Raw genomic sequence first — 16,869 nt, 5'->3', positions numbered from 1 at the left:
AAAGTCATTTTTATGGCAAATAAGTTCTGTACGTGCAAAGATGTTCAACAGTGTTAGTCATCAGGGAAATGCAGATTACAACCCCAGTGAGATACTACTACAGACCTACTGGAATGGTTAAAATTAGAAAGTTTGATCACATCAAGTTTGTCAAGCATGTAGTACAACTGGAGCACTCATACACTGCTGGTAGAAAAATGGTAATCACTTTGGGACATAAGTTGTCTCTAAAAGATTAAACATACACCTACCATATGATCTGGCCATTCTACACCTAGATATTTACCTAAGAGAAAAGAGATGAAACATACATCCATACAAACACTTGTGCACAGAGAGTCACAGCAACTGTATATTTAATAGGCCCAAACTGGAAAATAACCAATGTACTTCAACGAGGGAAGGCAAAAAGAAAATGCAGCATGTACACATAAAGGGATACTATTTAGCAGTAAAAATAAGTGAACAACTGCTACACTCAATCACATGGATGAATATCGAAATACTCATCCCGGTGAAAGAAGCCAGGTAATAGCAAGTACATACTGTACTATTCTGTCTCTATAATACTTTACAAGATTAAAACTATTCTTGACTGACAGAAAAGAGATCAGTGGCTGTTGAGGGAGGGGTGATCAGAGAAGGGCAGGAGAAATTAGCAAGACTCATGAGGAAACATCTAAGGGTAAGGTATATGTTTATTATCTTGAGTGTGGTAGCACCTTCACGTGTAGGTACATATACCTAAATTTACCATCTTGTATGCTTTATACATGTGTGGCTTATCGTATGTTAATTACATTTCAATAAAGGTGCTGAAATATCATTATAATTATGAAATTCCAGTAACAATTTTAATGTGAAGCAACAGCAGAGTGGTTATATTTAGCATGGTACCATTTGTATACTGCAATATTATGCAATAGTTAAAAACAATGTTTTGGAATTAAATTTGTTGATGTTGAATAATGTTTATAATATATGAAGTTAAAAAGCAAGTTGACTAATTTAATATCATTTGGTCGCATTATAATATCATGTATCCATTGAAACAAATTAAAATAAACACTAAAAACAGTTGTTTTTGAATTCAAGTATTCTGAGTATCTTTTAAAATAATTTTCTGCATTTTATCATTCTGTTAAAATGAATACTTGTATGATAAAATATTTTCACGAAATATTACTGGTATGAAAAAGTATTCAGATATGTATCGTAAGATATAAAAAAATCAAAAGTTTCATTTGTGGACTCCCCTAGTACAGAGTTCTCCTCTTAATAAGCACACGGTAACTCTCCCACTTTACAGAGATGAAAGTTAAACCCAATGGAGACAAATCACTTGCTTAGTGCCACACTATTTTTAAGTGTCGCCAACATGGGCAGGTTGACAGAACTCGGTCCCGTCTATCTGCAGTGTAATGCATCTTCCATGATAACAAAGAAGTCCAATGCAAGCTAAACCTTCTTTTCATCCATCAATCTTTAGGCCTTCCTTAGAAAGCCATCTTCTATCTGAAAAACTTCTTCAGAGAGACAATCAAAGGAGTTATTTAGGAGCCCCTTCGATCTAGTCTAAATAATACAAACCAGCATAAACAATTACCCCATTTGACCAAGAATATTGGTTCCTTTCATTCAATGTCATTTTTCATTCAATATCTTTTTTTTTTCTTTACCATTTGTACCAAGCAATGAAATACTTTCAGAGGGTATAGTGAGGGAGAGAGAGATGCTAACCACCTTTGAGGATAGTTCAGTTCTCTTGCTCTGCACTCCACCCATGTCCTTTGGAAGAAGCAATTTCATAGTGTTGACCCTTGTGTGACATCCATGTACTGTTCTCTGCTCAGGAGTAAAGTGGCTTAAAAGATTGAAATGAACTGATGGTCATTACGTCCGTGAATACTGACAAGTGTGGGATCACTGCATGACAGATAGGTGCATTTACTAGATGAAATGTTTAATGGCTATTATTTTATTGTTTTTCTGGCTCAGAGCCAGAGATAAACTTAACATACTGGTCATGCTGTCCTTCACAATGTCCTGTCAAGTTTTCACTCCATATATGCTGCATAACAGGGGACTATATACCAATTGAACCCTTTGCAATGATTTCCTGAGGAAACAAAGGGTTTTTAATATCATTCTATATATGGAAAATATCGTCATCATACATAAGTCTTATAATACAGACTCACATAATATTTTAAAATTGTTTACATCGTTTCTCTTACAAAGGATGAAATCAAGATGCTTGTTCAACATCACACAAAAAGCTATTGTCAGAAGCAAGGGCAGAATTTAGGTCTTTTGTGTTCTGATTCTTCAAAGTGTCTCTGAAACAATTTTATCTGACGTTAACAATAAATGTGTGCATAAAAGATGTACCAGTTATTTTTCAGACAAAATGAAGAGTTGACTTTACCTCATGTTGAATATAAATAAACTAGCTTATACTTTCTGTAGTTTTCAGAATGTTTGATTTTGTTTAAGACATAACAAGCTCAATAATTAACATTGATCTGTATTTTAGGGAAAGGTACACTTTTACATACAGATTAAAGACATATTATTAACACACATTAATAAAATTATTTTTAATACATACTATTAATAGCAATAATAAAAAGTGACTATTACATTATTTTTCATAGTCAAGTCAAAAGCTATTACTAATTCATCCATCTCATTATGTCATGAAATGTCATGATTCATAGATGTCCTGCAATTGATATCATGTGCTGTATATATTCTAGCATTAACTTAATTGAATTACATTATTGGCTTACCTTGAGAATTATTATATGAACAGGCCTCTATTATTTTATTTACTTTTAGAGGCTTTATTGATGATAATATTTAAAATGTTAGTCTTCTCTTCAAAGAAGACATGATGTAAATATCTCTTAGGTATCATGAATAGAAAGAGTTATGTTACTAGCCGTTAGTTTGTCTTTATTTTTTATTCATGTTTTGATCTTCTTTCACTCTTTATAGTGGATTCAGGAAAGTTCAGTGTTACCTTTAACTGGCATATATATGCATTTCACATATTATCCTTAGCCTTGGATTCTCTACTTATTTTATCTTTGCCCATATTTCCTCAATTATATTCAGTCAATAACATCATATATTTTTTACTTCATCTAAGGTCTAAAACATAATTTTTAGAACTTAATCCCTTATGTAAGTTAAGTTTAAAAGCACATTTATTTATATTCTGATATAAATAAACATTGATAGAGAATTTTTGATTAAATGCAGTGAACTGAATACATATATTGATCTCCACTTTCTTCAGAAAACTCACTAAAATTGTAGCAAAAGAGCAAAAAATATATACATTCACACAGGCTAAGAGGATAGGATAGGTGACAACTGAGGAATGATATTCTCACTTTTTTGGAAAATGTAAAAGAAAGGTGGTGGGTAAATAGTGTAGCAGAACAGAATGCAAAAGAGAAACATGGAACTTTCCAGAACTAACCTTGTGAAGCTACAGGAGCCAGAGACACTAGGAAGTTAGGCAGGCATGGCTAAGGATAAGACTGAAAAGGAGGGATGATTTAAAGTCTGAATAAAAACACTTAGAATCTTAGGTCTCATGTTCCCACCATAGCTGAGAACAAAGGTTTATTCTCTAGAGACCCTTAACCAGGGAAAATGTGGACTCTGAGACTCCCAGCACCACAGGGGAGTTGCTCAAAACCCTTGTAGAGAAACCCATCCATCAGCAAGCCCCTCCCATCTCATAGAAGTTCCCATCTGATTATAGAGTTTTGCTCTTGATTCAGGATGGACAAACACATGAGGAAAATTTCTAATGATGAAAGCAGAAAGAAAAAACAGAACTCTGAAAAAGCAAATGCAATGCAGAGATCCAAAAAATAAAATTTCAAAATTAGTTTATAAGATCAGCAAAATAATATATTGCATCTATGTTCTGTTTATCTATTACTGTATAACATACTGCCACAGAATTTAGTGGTTTGAAATAATTATTATTATCCTTTGTTGTTCTAGGAGTTGGCTGTACAGTTCTTGTTTAAAGTCACTCATACGTTGCAGTCAGATGGCGACCGGGTTTGGAAGCATCTTAAGGCGTCCTCACTGACACTGTGATCTGGTGAATCCTCTCACTATGTGACCTCTCCACATTACCCTGGGCTTCCTGTTGTCTGCAGTCTCAGGGTAGTCAGACTTATACTATGCCGACTTCATGCAGGGGACATGCTCTAAGAAATAGAAAAATTCCTATCTCTGAGACCTTGGCTGAGAAACTGGCACAGTGTTTCTTCTACCAAATTGTATCGGTCAAAGCCATCTCGAGGAACAACACATTAGCAGTGTGTCTTATATCCCCCACCCAAAGAAAGCCACCAAAACATGGTACTTTCTGTGACACAACCCAGCAACAAATGATGGTCCAGTCAGGTTTATCCATCCCTATGCCGTTGCTGCCCACCCCCACACATCCAGTCTAACAACTGTCTCTCTGACAACAATCAGGTGACACCAACACCACCAGCAAGGAAAGATTGATTGAGAGCCCTGCTCATAATAAGCAGCAGGAAAGCATTCTCTTTCACTGAGATTCCCTGTCCTGCTGAGAGAGGAGGCGGAAAAGTGAAATGGCAAATAGGGTCCAAAGTACAGCAAGCAGCCTAGCTAGGGAAGCCTCTTTGTCTCCAGGGTAGCAAGACTGTTTCTCTACCTAGAGAAACTGAAGCAGTGGGAGGGAGAGGAGTCGGGGAATGACAGCTCTAGGCAAGATCCTAGCATCAAGAAACATCCTTCCCCCATAGAAAGACATCTGGTGGTACAACCTGGGGAGACGACATCCACTCCCACAGGCCACACAAGTAGGGAGCAGTGGGAGCCTCAGAGGCGCCCAGTGAACCAACTACATGAAAACAATGTCTCAAAGGCTCCAAAGATTCATTAGTCACTGGAACTACAGCCCATAAAAGCAGGTTAAAACCAACAAATCAACAGGTTTGTTGCCAGCAAACCTGTCCTCAATGGTTGGCTGCAGGAAATTCTTCAAAAAAGTAACCTAAATGGTGCAACTGCCTGATAATATAAAAGATCTAAATAACACCCAGATGATAGATACGTTAAATAGCTTGATTTTGATAGTTATTTCTGAACGTGTACATATATTAAAACATTATACCTTTATACTTCAATAAATGTGCTAAAATATCATTGTAATTATGAAAATCTGGTAACGATTTTAATGTCAAGCAACAGCAGAGTGGTTATATGTAGCAGGGTACCATTTATATACTGAAATGTTATGCAATAATTAAAAACAATGCTTTGGAATTAAATTTGTTGATGTTGAATAGTGTTCATAATATATTGTTAAGTTAAAAAGCAAGTTGACTAATTCAATACCATTTGGTAACAGAATAAAGTATGTACACATTGAAATAAATTTTAAAAATTAAACACTAAAAATAGTTATTATACATATATATAATTTGTATTTGTCACTTACAGCTCAAAAAAGGACAATAAATTAATAAAAGGCACCCAGAGTCTACTAACATAATAGACAAAGTATCCAGGATATAAGAAAAAAATACAATTACCCAATGTACCAAGAACCAGGAAAATCCCTACTTGAATGAAATGAAGCCTATTGAGAAAGTCAGTGAGATGAATCAGATTTTGGGATTATCTGACCAATATTTTGCAAGCTGTTAGAGAGAAATGGCACAGATAGGGGAACACTAACTCGACTGAAAGCAGATTTCTCAACAAAAACCATGGAGTTATAAGTAACTGGCACAATATTTTTCAAGTGCTGAAAGAGAAGACCTAGATTTCTTTATGTAGTGAAACTATCCTTCAGGAATGGAGAAATAAAAGCATTCTCAGATTAAGGAAGAGTAAAAGGATTTGTTGCCAGCAAACCTGTCCTCAGTGGTTGGCTGCAGGAAGTTCTTCAAAAAAGAAAAAAGTAGGTTCTGGGGGATGGGGAGGGGTGGAATTGATAAGAGAAAGAATCTTGAAGCATCTGGAATGAAGAAGGAAAGACAGAAAACAAAAATATGGGGACACACAATAGACTATCCTTTCACCCTTGAGTTTAAAAAATCATATTTGACCATACAAATTAAAATAATATTATTTGATTAAAAATATATTTAAAAGAGGAGAAGCTAAAGGGACCTAAGTGGAAGTAAAATTTCCGCACTTCACTCGAAGTAGTAAAATGTAGATGGCAGTAGACTCATGTCAGGGTAACATGTTGATAGCAGGGGACTGTTATGTTCTATTTGTTGTATATTGCTGTATGTAGAGAAACTGCTACTGAACTATACAAAAAGATACACAGAAAAACATTATATATAGGTCAAGGGTAACCCACAGAAAGACAATAAAAGAAAAATCAGGGGAAGCAAAGAAAATATGATAATAAAATGGAAAACTTAAGCATTAACATAGTGATACTACCTTTCATATAAATGTTCTAAATACACTAATTGAAAGAGCAGAAATTTCACTCACTAGTATAAATATTGTAAGCCAAAAATAAAAATCCTATGCCCCTAATCAACTGAGTGGACCCCCTCTTGGCCAAGCAAACCACAGGGAGACCTGAAAAACTGAATTACCAGTCATAGCAGGAAGAGACATTGGACACACCTCATTATACCTTCTCCGTTTTGGAATTTAGGCACATCTGACTAGCATTAAAATTAAAAATAGACATCATAAGTCTGAGAAAACAGACTTTTCATGGTACTAAGATACCAAATTATAAATAAGAGCTAAGGTGAGGATTAAGTCACACCCTACAAACCATAAAATCTCCTTAAATTTTTAAAAAAAATCATCCTGGTATAATGTGGCTGACTTTCCAACCTGACTCCAGTATAGCATCACATGACAGACAGAGCCTGAAGGAAAAAAAATATTACCCCAAAATATATGTCTTTGACATATTTTGAAATGGCCCTGCAAAGCCATCTTTTTGTGGCGGAAATTTGCTTCTATAGAGAATCTCCATTAATATAGCCAGGTCTTTCCCAGATCTAGCAGAGATTAATTGAGAACTTGACACTCTTAAGGTCTGAAAAGAGACACTTACCATCTATTCTCTCTGAGGGCTGCCACCTATGAGGCTTCATCTTCATAACAAGGGCCTGGGCCCCCACAATCCCTTTATCTTAATTCAAGCATTCCTTCCTACTGAATTCAAGTCTTTAGAAAATACCTTAACTCTCGCAAACAATTGTCAACTAAAAAATTCCTAAAACCCTAAAGAATCCTTGTAAGCCCCTGCCTCAAGATGTCCCACCTTTGGGGGCCAAAACAATGTATACCTTCCATGTATTGATTTATGTCTTTGCCTGGAACTCTCATCTCCCTAAAATGCATAAAATCAAACTGTAACCCTACCACCTTGGGTGCACTTTCTCAGGACCTCTTGAGACTATGTTCTCTGGGCCTTGGTCACTCATATTAGCTCAGAATAAACCTCGTTTAAATATTTCGTAGTGGCTGGTTTTCTGTTAACACTGAATTGCATAAGGGTGTCAGCTCTTGAATTTGGAGATGTGCTGTACAAACATTGTTTTGTAACTTTTTAGCTGAAAAAGTTTGAAGAAATTACTTAATTTGTCTGAAGCTTAAGTCTATTCATATATAAAATAGGGATGGTGGCACCTAACTCACATACAGTGAGCACTTAGTAAATGGTGGCTATGTCTAAGAATAAAACCTAGTAACATAAGTTTATCGTACTCATAAAATGGTTAGAATGGCAGTATAATGTAGAGAAATAGACAAGAAAACTTAAAAGAAACAGTGATGATAGCTTTTGAGTAGAGTGAGAGAGTATGTTGAGGGCCACCTCCTGACGATCTTGTCATTTGGAATTCAGTGAAAGAAACAGAAAACACTCTAAGTTTAACACATGAAGAGAATTAGTTTTCCAGAAGAGATAGACTTTTGTTTCTCTCTTGCACGAGAGTAGAAACGTAAGTGGGCTAAAGATAGTAGACAACAGAGATTTATTCTCTCACAGTTCTGGAAGCTGGAAGTGTGAAGTCAAGGTGCTCACAGGACATTCTTCCTCTGTTGGCCCTGGGGAAGAATCTTTCCTGGACTCTTCCTTGTCCTTGGTGGTCATTGGGAATCCATGGCATTCCTTGGTTTGCAGATGTATCAATCCAATCCCTGCCTCTGTCATCACATGGCTATCTTCCCTGTGTTTGTCCATGTCTAAATGTCTCTCTCTTCATAACAACACTGGTGATTAGAGTTAGGGCCCACCCTAATTCAAGATGATGACATGATTTTATTTAAATTGATTATACCCACAAAGACCCTATTTCTAATTAAGGCCACATTCACAAGCACCAGAGATTAGGACTTTAATGTATCTCTTTTGAGAGCACAATTCAACACACAACACAAGTCAAGCCAAATAAAGAGCAAAATGATTTTTTATCGAACTTATACTTTTAAATAAAATGTTTTTTCATTGAAATATAACTTTACATGCAGAAAAATATCAAAATCGTCAATGTATAGTTCATTGAATTAAGTTAGCAAATAAATAATGTATCCACCCAGATTTTAAAAAATGGAAGAAGGTCAATAAAACTTGAATGGCCTCTTCTACGACACACCCAGCTATGTTCCTCCCACATGAAAGTTAGCCATTATTCTGGCTTCAATTAGCACAAGACACTTTTGTCTGTTTTGAATTTTTTATAAGAAAATGATACAATATTTGCTCTTATTTCTGAGCATTTTCATTGAATTTGGTTTTTATCAGTGTATCCTTGTAGCAGACCCTCCAGGAATGACTCTCAAAATGCTACAGAATTGACCCAGGTGGATAGTCACCACCATGAATCTATCAGTCAAACTACTGAGTCCAAGAACAAAATACTTCAGCTGTGATCTTAGAACTGAAAAGCCTAAAGCAGGAAACTGTAATCACCATCAGTGCCACATACCTTCGTGCCTCTTGGACATCAAGGGTGAAAAGAGACTGGATGCTAAAACACTATGACACTGCCACAGAAGAACCTTACAATGTGACCTGAAAGCACCTGAATAACAGAATCTATGTGACATCAAGAAGCATAGCTGCAAAGGAAGCTGGGAAATGCAGTCTTTATTAGTCCATTCTCTGAAGTAGCAGATGGTGTCTGAGATTGAGGGCAGCATGGAAATGGAGCAAGCAGTCCATAGCATCTGTTCACAGTGACAAACAGCAAAACATGCATAAAGGAGCTGAGGATTGTGCTGGGTTCTGAGAGACAAGGGAGTACTTTCTGGGAGGACAATGAGTGAGGGACCTTACAGGCAAAGAGAGGAACAAATGTCTGGACATTTCTGGGAACTACTGTGGTCAAGGACAAGATGACAGGAATCACCAAAATGGCATTGCAATCAAGAAGGCCATGATCTATTTTGATTTTAATCTTGTTTTTATCTTAAGGAGCTTTACGAGATTAAAGTAACATTTTCACATGGCAAAAATTGTAACTATGCAAAAGCATAGTCAATGAAAACACAGCCTTTTTTTGGTGCAATCCTCAGTCTCCTAATTCCACTCCCAGAGTCAATTTCTATGGTCAGTTTCTCCTTCATTCTTTCAGAAATAGTTTAAGCATTTAACACATTGGAAATATTTAAATATGTTCGCACATACAACTATGTATCCCTGTAGCACTCAGTAAGAAAATACAGGAATTTTATTCTGCACCTGGGTTTTAATCTTAGAAGTATTTCCTAATTAGCACATATAAATCTACCCCATTTTAAAAAAATTGCTTAGTATTTCATCTAAGTAATGCATCTCAGTATGTTTTATCAACTTCTCACTGATGGTCATTAATTTCTTCCTGGACTTATGCCTCTAATACATAGATAGATAGAAAGATAGAAATAAAGCAAGATAGATAGACATAGATAAATATAGATATAGATATATAAATATGTAAATATATATCTAAATATGTATACACACACACACACACACACACACACACACACACACACGGTTGCCTGAAGGAAGGCTGACTTCTAATGAGTAGAATTTTTACTGGGTCAAAGATTTTTATTTTTAATTTTGATGTGTATTACCAAATCTTCCAAAGTGATTGTCATAATTTTTGCTTATAATAACAGTGCCTCAAGGTGTCTATTTTTCTTTAATTACATTCACAAAATAAAACTTTGCTAAGATTAATAAATTGCCTGGATCAATACATTTGTCAAGAGTAGTAAAAAGGAAAAAGCGGATTTATTATGTTTTTTTATTTTGTTTTATTATTATTATACTTTAAGTTTTAGGGTACATGTGCACAATGTGCAGGTTAGTTACATATGTATACATGTGCCATGCTGGTGTGCTGCACCCATTAACTCATCATTTAGCATTAGGTATATCTCCTAATGCTATCCCTCCCCCCTCCCCCCACCCCACCACAGTCCCCAGAGTGTGATATTCCCGTTCCTGTGTCCATGTGTTCTCATTGTTCAATTCCCACCTATGAGTGAGAATATGCGGTGTTTGGTTTTTTGTTCTTGTGATAGTTTGCTGAGAATGATGGTTTCCAGTTTCATCCATGTCCCCACAAAGGACATGAACTCATCCTTTTTTATGGCTGCATAGTATTCCATGGTGTATATGTGCCACATTTTCTTAATCCGGTCTATCATTGTTGGACATTTGGGTTGGTTCTAAGTCTTGCTATTGTGAATAGTGTCACAATAAACATACGTGTGCATGTGTCTTTATAGCAGCATGATTTATAGTCCTTTAGGCGTATACCCAGTAATGGGATGGCTGGGTCAAATGGTATTTCTAGTTCTAGATCCCTGAGGAATTGCCACACTGTCTTCCACAATGGTTGAACTAGTTTACACTCCCACCAACAGTGTAAATGTGTTCCTATTTCTCCACATCCTCTCCAGCACCTGTTGTTTCCTGACTTTTTAATGATTGCCATTCTAACTGGTGTGAGATGGTATCTCATTGTGGTTTTGATTTGCATTTCTCTGATGGCCAGTGATGGCGAGCATTTTTCATGTATTTTTTGGCTGCATAAATGTCTTCTTTTGAGAAGTGTCTGTTCATGTCCTTCGCCCACTTTTTGATGGGGTTGTTTGTTTTTTTCTTGTAAATTTGCTTGAGTTCATTGTAGATTCTGGATATTAGCCCTTTGTCAGATGAATAGGTTGCAAAAATTTTCTCCCATTTTGTAGGTTGTTCACTCTGTTGGTAGTTTCTTTTGCTGTGCAGAAGCTCTTTAGTTTCATTAGATCCCATTTGTCAATTTTGGCTTTTGTTGCCATTGCTTTTGGTGTTTTAGACATGAAGTCCTTGCCCATGCCTATGGCCTGAATGGCAATGCCTAGGTTTTCTTCTAGGGTTTTTATGGTTTTAGGTCTAACGTTTAAGTCTTTAATCTATCTTGAATTAATTTTTGTATAAGGTGTAAGGAAGGGATCCAGTTTCAGCTTTCTACATATGGCTAGCCAGTTTTCCCAGCACCATTTATTAAATAGAGAATGCTTTCCCCATTGCTTATTTTTCTTGGGTTTGTCAAAGATCAGATAGTTTTAGATATGTGGCGTTATTTCTGAGGGCTCTGTTCTGTTCCATTGATCTATCTCTGTTTTGGTACCAGTACCATGCTGTTTTGGTTACTGTAGCCTTTTAGTATAGTTTGATTTCAGGTAGTGTGATGCCTCCAGCTTTGTTCTTTTGGCTTAGGATTGACTTGGTGATGCGGGCTCTTTTTTGGTTCCATATGAACTTTAAAGTAGTTTTTTCCAATTCTGTGAAGAAAGTCGTTGGTAGCTTGATGGGGATGGCATTGAATCTATAAATTACCTTGGGCAGTATGGCCATTTTCATGATATTGATTCTTCCTTCCCATGAGCATGGAATGTTCTTCCATTTGTTTGTATCCTCTTTTATTTCATTGAGCAGTGGTTTGTAGTTCTCCTTGAAGAGGTCCTTCACATTCTTTGTAAGTTGGATTCCTAGGTATTTTATTCTCTTTGAAGCAATTGTGAATGGGAGTTCACTCATGATTTGGCTCTCTGTTTGTCTGTTATTGGTGTATAAGAATGCTTGTGATTTTTGTACATTGATTTTGTATTCTGAGACTTTGCTGAAGTTACTTATCAGCTTAAGGAGACTTTGGGCTGAGATGATGGGGTTTTCTAGATATATAATCATGTTATCTGCAAACAGGGACAACTTGACTTCCTCTTTTCCTAATTGAATACCCTTTATTTCCTTCTCCTGCCTAATTGCCCTGGCCAGAACTTCCAACACCATGTTGAATAAGAGTGGTGAGAGAGGGCATCCCTGTCTTGTGCCAGTTTTCAAAGGGAATGCTTCCAGTTTTTGCCCATTCAGTATGATATTGGCTGTGGGTTTGTCATAGATAGCCCTTATTATTTTGAGATACGTCTCCTCAATACCTAACTTATTGAGAGTTTTTAGCATAAAGCGTTGTTGAATTTTGTCAAAGGCCTTTTCTGCATCTATTGAGATAATCATGTGGTTTTTGTCTTTGGTTCTGTTTATATGCTGGATTACATTTATTGATTTGCGTATATTGAACCAGCCATGCATCCCAGGGTTGAAGCCCACTTAATCGTGGTGGATAAGCTTTTTGATGTGCTGCTGGATTCGGTTTGCCAGCATTTTATTGAGGATTTTTGCATCAATGTTCATCAAGGATATTGGTCTAAAATTCTCTTTTTTGGTTGTGCCTCTGCCTGGCTTTGGTATCAGGATGGTGCTGGCCTCATAAAATGAGTTAGGGAGGATTCCCTCTTTTTCTATTGATTGGAATAGTTTCAGAAGGAATGGTACCAATTCCTCCTTGTACCTGTGCTAGAATTTGGTTGTGAATCCATCTGGTCCTGGACTCTTTTTGGTTGGTAAGCTATTGATTATTGCCACAATTTCAGAGCCTGTTATTGGTCTATTCAGAGATTCAACTTCTTCCTGGTTTAGTTTTGGGAGAGTGTATGTGTCGAGGAATTTTTCCATTTCTTCTAGATTTTCTAGTTTATTTGCATAAAGGTGTTTGTAGTATTCTCTGATGGTAGGTTGTATTTCTGTGGGATCGGTGGTGATATCCCCTTTATCATCTTTTATTGCATCTATTTGATTCTTCTCTCTTTTCTTCTTTATTAGTCTTGCTATCAGTCTATCAATTTTGTTGATCCTTTGAAAAAACCAGCTCCTGGATTCATTAATTTTTTGAAGGGTTTTTTGTGTCTCTATTTCCTTCAGTTCTGCTCTGATTTTAGTTATTTCTTGCCTTCTGCTAGCTTTTGAATGTGTTTGCTCTTGCTTTTCTAGTTCTTCTAATTGTGATGTTAGGGTGTCAATTTTGGATCTTTCCTGCTTTCTCTTGTGGGCATTTAGTGCTATAAATTTCCCTCTACACACTGCTTTGAATGTGTCCCAGAGATTCTGGTATGTTGTGTCTTTGTTCTCATTGGTTTCAAAGAGCATCTTTATTTCTGCCTTCACTTCTGAACAACCTGCGTTGTTCAGTTTCCATGTAGTTGAGCGGTTTTGAGTGAGTTTCTTAATCCTGAGTTCTAGTTTGGTTGTACTGTGGTCTGAGAGACAGTTTGTTATAATTTCTGTTCTTTTACATTTGCTGAGGAGAGCTTTACTTCCAACTATGTGGTCAATTTTGGAATAGGTGTGGTGTGGTGTTGAAAAAAATGTATATTCTGTTGATTTGGGGTGGAGAGTTCTGTAGATGTCTATTAGGTCTGCTTGGTGCAGAGCTGAGTTCAATTCCTGGGTATCCTTGTTAACTTTCTGTCTCGATCTGTCTAATGTTGACAGTGGCGTGTTAAAGTCTCCCATTATTATTGTGTGGGAGTCTAAGACTCTTTGTAAGTCACTCAGGACTTGCTTTATGAAACTGGGTGCTCCTGTATTGGGTGCATATATATTTAGGATAGTTAGCTCTTCTTGTTGAATTGATCCCTTTACCATTATGTAATGGCCTTCTTTGTCTCTTTTGATCTTTGTTGGTTTAAAGTCTTTTTTATCAGAGACTAGGATTGCAACCCCTGCCTTTTTTTGTTTTCCATTTGCTTGGTAGATCTTCCTCCATCCTTTTATTTTGAGCCTATGTGTGTCTCTGCACGTGAGATGGGTTTCCTGAATACAGCACACTGATGGGTCTTGACTCTTTATCCAATTTGCCAGTCTGTGTCTTTTAATTGGAGCATTTAGTCCATCTACATTTAAAGTTAATATTAGTATGTGTGAATTTGATCCTGTCATTTTGATGTTAGCTGGTTATTTTGCTCGTTAGTTGATGCAGTTTCTTCCTAGCCTCGATGGTCTTTACAATTTGGCATGATTTTGCAGTGGCTAGTATCAGTTGTTGCTTTCCATGTTTAGTGCTTCCTTCAGGAGCTCTTTTAGGGCAGGCCTGGTGGTGACAAAATCTCTCAGCATTTGCTTGTCTGTAAAGTATTTTATTTCTCCTTCATTTATGAAGCTTAGTTTGGCTGGATATGAAATTGTGGGTTGAAAATTCTTTTCTTTAAGAATGTTGAATATTGGCTCCCACTCTCTTCTGGCTTGTAGAGTTTCTGCCGAGAGATCAGCTGTTAGTCTGACGGGCTTCCCTTTGTGGGTAACCCGACCTTTCTCTCTGGCTGCCCTTAACATTTATTCCTTCATTTCAACTTTGGTGAATCTGACAATTATGTGTCTTGGAGTTGCTCTTCTTGAGGAGTATCTTTGTGGCGTTCTCCATATTTCCTGAATCTGAATGTTGGCCTGCCTTGCTAGATTGGGGAAGTTCTCCTGGATAATATCCTGCAGAGTGTTTTCCAACTTGGTTCCATTCTCCCCGTCACTTTCAGGTACACCAATCAGACGTAGATTTGGTCTTTTCACATAGTCCCATGTTTCTTGGAGGCTTTGTTTATTTCTTTTTATTCTTTTTTCTCTAAACTTCCCTTCTCACTTCATTTCATTCATTTCATCTTCCATCACTAATACCCTTTCTTCCAGTTGATCGCATCGGCTCCTGAGGCTTCTGCATTCTTCACGTAGTTCTCAGGCCTTGGCTTTCAGCTCCGTCAGCTCTTTAAGCACTTCTCTGTATTGGTTATTCTAGTTATACATTTGTATAATTTATTTTCAAAGTTTTTAACTTCATTACCTTTGGTTTGAATTTCCTCCTGTAGCTCGGAGTAGTTTGATCGTCTGAAGCCTTCTTCTCTCAACTCGTCAAAGTCATTCTCCATCCAGCTTTGTTCTGTTGCTGGTGAGGAACTGTGTTCCTTTTGAGGAGGAGAGGTGCTCTCGTTTTTAGAGTTTCCAGTTTTTCTGCTGTGTTTTTTCCCTATCTTTGTGGTTTTATCTACTTTTGGCCTTTGATGATGGTGAGGTACAGATGGGTTTTTGGTGTGGATGTCCTTTCTGTTTGTTAGTTTTCCTTCTAACACACAGGACCCTCAGCTGCAGGTCTGTTGGAGTTTGCTAGAGGTCCACTCCAGACCCCGTTTGCCTGGGTATCAGCAGCGGTGGCTGCTGAACAGCGGATTTTTGTGAACCGTGAATGCTGCTGTCTGATCGTTCCTCTGGAAGTTTTGTCTCAGAGGAGTACCCGGCCGTGTGAGGTGTCAGTCTGCCCCTACTGGGGGGTGCCTCCTAGTGAGGCTGCTCGGAGGTCAGGGGTCAGGGACCCACTTAAGGAGGCAGTCTGCTCGTTCTCAGATCTCTAGCTGCGTGCTGGGAGAACCACTGCTCTCTTCAAAGCTGTCAGACAGGGACATTTAAGTCTGCAGAGGCTACTGCTGTCTTTTTGTTTGTCTGTGCCCTGCCCCAGAGGTGGAGCCTACAGAGGCAGGCAGGCCTCCTTGAGCTGTGGTGGGCTCCACCCAGTTTGATTTCCCGGCTGCTTTATTTACCTAAGCAAGCCTGGGCAATGGCGGGCACCCCTCCCCCAGCCTGGCTGCCACCTTGCAGTTTGATCTCAGACTGCTGTGCTAGCAATCAGCGAGACTCCATGGGCATAGGACTCTCCGAGCCAGGTGCGGGATATCTCCTGGTGCGCCGTTTTTTAAGCCCGTCGGAAAAGCGCAGTATTAGGGTGGGAGTGACCCGATTTTCCAGGTGCCTTCTGTCACCCGTTTCTTTGACTAGGAAAGGGAACTCCCTGACTCCTTGCGCTTCCCGAGTGAAGCAATGCCTCGCCCTGCTTTGGCTGGCGCATGGTGCGCTGCACCCACTGTCCTGCGCCCACTGTCTGGCACTCCCTAGTGAGATGAACCTGGTACCTCAGATGGGAATGCAGAAGTCACCCGTCTTCTGTGTCGCTCATGCTGGGAGCTGTAGACCGGAGCCGTTCCTATTCTGCCATCTTGGCTGCTTTCTATCCAGATTTATTATGTTTTAATTTAGTTTTTTATAAATTATAAGTGATATTGGATTTGGTCCATTTGTATCTTAGGATGTCTGTGGAAGAACTCTACGATGGATGGACATTAGATTTGAAATTTGAAAAGCAATAATACAATGGGATAAACTGGAGATCATTTTCAATTAATGGCCAGTAAATACAAATTATTTAATCAATGGAACACAGATAGTATTTTTACCTGGGAAGATATAAGAAGGGACAGAAAATGAGTATCTGTTAGCTTTCCTAATTCAGTATGTGGGTTTAAGCATGCTGCGCTTTTTTATTTATTTCATTCAAAATGAGAATGACCTCTGTTGATATTATACTGGAATCTGGCTTTAAATACCATGTTATAGTATACTTGTCAATAAGCCAGATGCCCTTTCCCAGTTTAAAAACCTGCTTTTCTTCCTGAAAA

Source organism: Gorilla gorilla, chromosome 11 (genome assembly GCF_029281585.2).
Source record: "Gorilla gorilla gorilla isolate KB3781 chromosome 11, NHGRI_mGorGor1-v2.1_pri, whole genome shotgun sequence".
Taxonomy (NCBI): domain Eukaryota; kingdom Metazoa; phylum Chordata; class Mammalia; order Primates; family Hominidae; genus Gorilla; species Gorilla gorilla.
The sequence above is the reverse complement of the archived record's forward strand: the minus strand, read 5'-3'. Positions refer to the sequence as shown.